This window comes from Nestor notabilis, unplaced genomic scaffold (genome assembly GCF_000696875.1).
Source record: "Nestor notabilis isolate BGI_N333 unplaced genomic scaffold, ASM69687v1 scaffold9638, whole genome shotgun sequence".
Lineage (NCBI taxonomy): Eukaryota > Metazoa > Chordata > Aves > Psittaciformes > Psittacidae > Nestor > Nestor notabilis.
In genome coordinates, this window is record NW_009940695.1 from 43,752 (window position 1) to 48,384 (window position 4,633).

A 4,633-nucleotide genomic window follows, 5' to 3' on the forward strand; every position below is an offset into this window, starting at 1 on the left:
AACATTTTGCATAATTCTGTAAAATTGCTTTTATTGATTAGCCTAAATTGCATTGGGCAAGCATTAAGTCAATGGTTCACCCTCCCTGCTTCTGTTTTGCCTGGCCAGTAATGAGATGTACAGACAAATGATTATACAGGGATCTGGCTGGCTTATGACATCAGTCCTGGAGACAGAGGTTTAGTCCTCTGTTAAATATACTTCTGAATTCTCTAATACTCGTTCCTTACTCTGACCTCTACGGAAGATCTGACTTGCCATAATATTTAAGCAATTCCAGCTGTACACAATACCCATATATACTTTAAATTGTCCTTTTGTGTTAGCCCCTTGTGAATTTAAACTCACCAGAGCTCAGATATAACCCTCACAAAGAGGATAACTCACATGCAGCTGAGACATGTGGTTGGAATACTGAAGCAGCATGTTCCTGAACCACACATTCTCTATTTCACAGGGTTATTTGGGAGACCACAAACATCTTTTCTATATGAAAGCAGAAATGTGTGCTGCAAGATGACTATTTATAACGCTGCTTACCTACTAGATAGCCACGTAAGAGCTCTCAATGGGTAAGAGTACTGACAACAAGCTTATGACCTCCTGCTGCTCCATAAATGCCTTGGCTTTGCTCCAGCATTGCTTTGTGCAATGGGAGGGAGACAGTGATCCTACACAATGTTCCAGTGCAAAGAGTTTATTCTGTTTCTAGCCATCATTTTAGCATAACATACAAGAAAGGGGGGCACAGCAGCTTCTGTGATGCCTGATGCAACTAAACCAGAGTTGCTCGATGTATAATTACTACATTCTTTTAAAGTTAGGAATAAAAGCCAAGAACTGTCCTTCCAGGAAAGTCACCTGCTTTGAAAATGATTTGGTTTTCTGTTTCTCTGATGTATTTGCCCCTTGTTCCATCTGTAAAAAAGGCCCAGCATCAGGAGGTCTCCTGCCAAATGGCTTTCTGTAAGATTAAAAGTAGGAATAAGATTGAAAGCTGCTTGTCATCCAGTTGTCGAATCTGCCTATTTGTGATGAGAAATGCTGGGAGAAGGTATAGATTTTATTCAGGACGTATCTCTAAAGTAAGGAGATGGTATTGAAGTAATAACAACTTATGGCCCAGGTTAGGTGTGAATTCATATAATGATCTATTCTCTTCCAAAATTTGGGATTTCCCAGAAAACCATCCTTTCCATATTTCAATTCCAGACTCGTGTGCACTACCAGCATTACACTATCCTGGAGGTTCACCATCCCGCTGAACCGGTAGTGTGGCAACTGGCACTGCTCCATGAGCTGCCCTCCCACAGAGCCTCACTCTTACCTGCTCTATTTCCTGGGTGTCAGTATGTGTTTAACCCTAAATTTGCTCATAAAAAGGGTAACTCTCAGTGAACAGGTAAGGGGAAGGCTCCTGAGGCACAGAATGAACAGATCCAGCATCCTTAAGCAGTCTGTCAGTGCATTACGTCAACTGGAAGATAGATTTTGCTCCCTCTGGCTCATCAAATAATCTGATTAGCTGGCACTGATTATGCTGGGCATGATGTGCTGAGTTCTGTAAACCCAACACAGAACATCCCTTCTCTGTTGCCTTGGACACTCCTGAAGAGCCTTCCTTACAATAAATGCCCTTTTCACTCTCTCCAACCACTAATGGCTGCTAACTGTGGCTCAGGTTTGGGATATATTAATCCCACCTGATGGTACTGCTCACCTAAAGCAGAAACACGCATAAGTTGTTGCCTCTCAGCTTCACAGCCAAGCCTAAGGCCACTGAGTTTAGTATCTATGATGTTTGGGAATGTCACCAGTGGGGCTCACAGAAGCCAGTCCTAGGAGGAGGGAGCTACCTAATCTAGGCATCAACCCAGGGCTTGTGTAATGTGGTGTTTATATTTAGCCTCAGCAGCATTGGAGGAGTCGGTGTTATGCTCACCCCATGGTTCTTTCAACACTCCTTCTGCTGGCAGGAGCATCTTCATAGCATCATAGAATCCCAGCCTGGTTTGGGTTGGAAGGACCTTAAAGCTCATCCAGCTCCAACCCCTGCCACAGGCAGGGAAACCTTCCACTAGAGCAGGTTGCTCCAAGCCCCCGTGTCCAACCTGGCCTTGAACACTGCCAGGGATGGGGCAGCCACAGCTTCTCTGGGCACCCTGTGCCAGCACCTCAGCACTCTCACAGGGAAGAGCTTCTGCCTCAGAGCTCATCTAGTTTTGGAGGGATCCCAGTGTTTGGTAGTACTTAAATCTATCATTGTTGAGGGCAAGAGAGATGCTGGCCATTGCTCAGAGGAATCCAGCCTCTTTAGGCCTCACATTTCCATACAGCAATTAGTTTATGAATTTTAGTCCATTTTTCTCATGGGCTTTTGTCTCAAGTCCTCACAAATGTCTTAGATGCCCCTAAAGGGACTCAGGCTGCTGGTTCCTTTTATAGTTGTATTGTTACTTGTCACTGTCCTCCCTCACGACCTTCTTTAAGAGCCCATTCAAAGAGCATTTTGCATTTTCCTGTTTTATTTTCCTTTCCCCTTTGTTTTGAATACTCTGTTTCACATTTGCCCTAATTCTCTCCCTCTTTTTCTCCTCTTCTTCCTCCCCCCACATTCTTTTGCTGTGACAAAGCTCCTGAAGCATGCTCAGAGCGGCGGCGGGGGGAACACCGGCTGAGAGCGGCGGCGGCAGCCACGCTGTGCTCACCATCTGGGATGGGCAGCTCCTGCAGCCTCCCCGAGCCTCCAGGTCCACAATGGACCGCAGCCACCCCATCACCTCCCAATTTCCCATTTTATTCCATGTCTGCTGCTTTTCTGTTGGCCATCCAGCACAGAATCCTTCACCTACTCAGCGTCTGCCCAACTGAGGGAAGATTCTAAGATTCCAAACCATATGGCTCACCCCTTCAGTTGGAAAGCCCCATCCTGATGGATTTACTCCTTCACCCCTTTTCCTCTGCTTGCTGTGCAACCAGAGAGAAAGCACAAAAATATGGTGATGTTGAAGCTTCCAGTACCAGTGCTCCCCACTTTTAACCTTTTTGCTATTGAAATACATTTCAAAGTGATTGAGGTGATTGGTAACAACTCAGTACATACTTCATCATATTTCTGCCAAGTTTCTCTTAGCTGTGTTTTATTTACTCCCTACCTTTCCTAGCTGTTTCCTATCTCTATACTAGAGAGCAGCCCTGAGAAGGACTTGGGGTTGTTGGCTGAGGAGAACTCCTCATGACCCGGCTTCAGTGTGTGCTGGAGCCCAGAACCCCCCTGTGTGCTGGGCTGCACCCCCAGAGCGTGAGCAGCAGCTCAGGGAGGGGATCCTGCCCCTCTGCTGTGCTCTGGGGAGCCCCCCTGCAGCCCTGATCCAGCTCTGGGGAACAGCACAAGAGGGACGTGGAGCTGCTGGAGCGAGGCCAGAGGAGGCCCCGGAGCTGCTGCGAGGGCTGGAGCAGCTCTGCTCTGGAGCCAGGCTGAGAGAGCTGGGCTGGGGCAGCTGGAGAAGAGAAGGCTCCTCAAGGGGACACCTTAGAGCAGCTCCAGTGCCTAAAGGGGCTCCAGGAGACCCGGAGAGGGGCTTCGGACAAGGGCCTGTAGGGACAGGACAAGGGGAATGGCTTTAACCTGCTAGAGGGGAGAGTGAGATGAGCTCTGAGGCAGAAGCTCTTCCACCAAACAGCCGTAGCAGGGAAGAATGGATTTGGTGGGGGCACTGCGCCTTCTCTGGCTTCATCCTCATCTGGATAGGGGGAACAGTGATCTCGCTGTAGTTGAACATTTTTATGTTTCAAAGTAAGCTGGGGAAAAAAAGCCACAAGTGTGAGATTTACTGGGTGTGAAGGCTGAGGCTGACTCAGAGAGAGGATGGAAAAATGGTAACAAATCAGTCAACCATTTAAAATATCCTGTTCTCAATAGCTTCAAAAGCTGTGCTGTCGTCGGAATTCTGTGCATTTCTATCCCTCGCCCTTTATCAGCTCTGTTGCAAATCTTCCTTCATCGTGAAAAGCCTGAAAACACTGAATAAAGCAAAGGCAAGAGCAGGATTTGAGGAGCCGGTGCGAGGAGGGAGTTCTGCATATTCAGAGTTCAGCTAGTGAAGAATAACCATCTGGTGAGCACGTACAGCTCTGCTCCTGGATGAGCCGGGGATGAATTGCCTAATGGGAGCCAGCACTCTGCCTGAGAGCGAGTAGTTACCAGGGTAAAGAGAATTACATAAGGGTAAGATCTGCACTTACACAGCACTAACTAACCAGATGTAATCTCTGCTCTCTGGGCTGAGGCAATCCTGCTGCAGCACAAGAACACTCTGTGCCAGCACCAAATAATTTGGGCTTTGTCTTTTTGCTTACCTGAAGCACAATTTTGCTTCAACAAGTCCCCCAGGTATTGTACACAACATCCAGGAACCTGCTAGTGTGAGATGTTTTGAGTCTTTCTTTCTAATTATAGCTTTTGGCACATTCTCTCGGATGTAAGCAGGGTGAATCGGAACAGACACATCAGGGAGCGTTGAGGGAAGAAACCTTTCACTAACGGTGAGCATCAGGGCGCAAGAAACAGAGCACCTTGTGAGTGTGGCACAAAGTGCTTGTGTCTAATAGGAGAAACTGGCAATTTGCAATT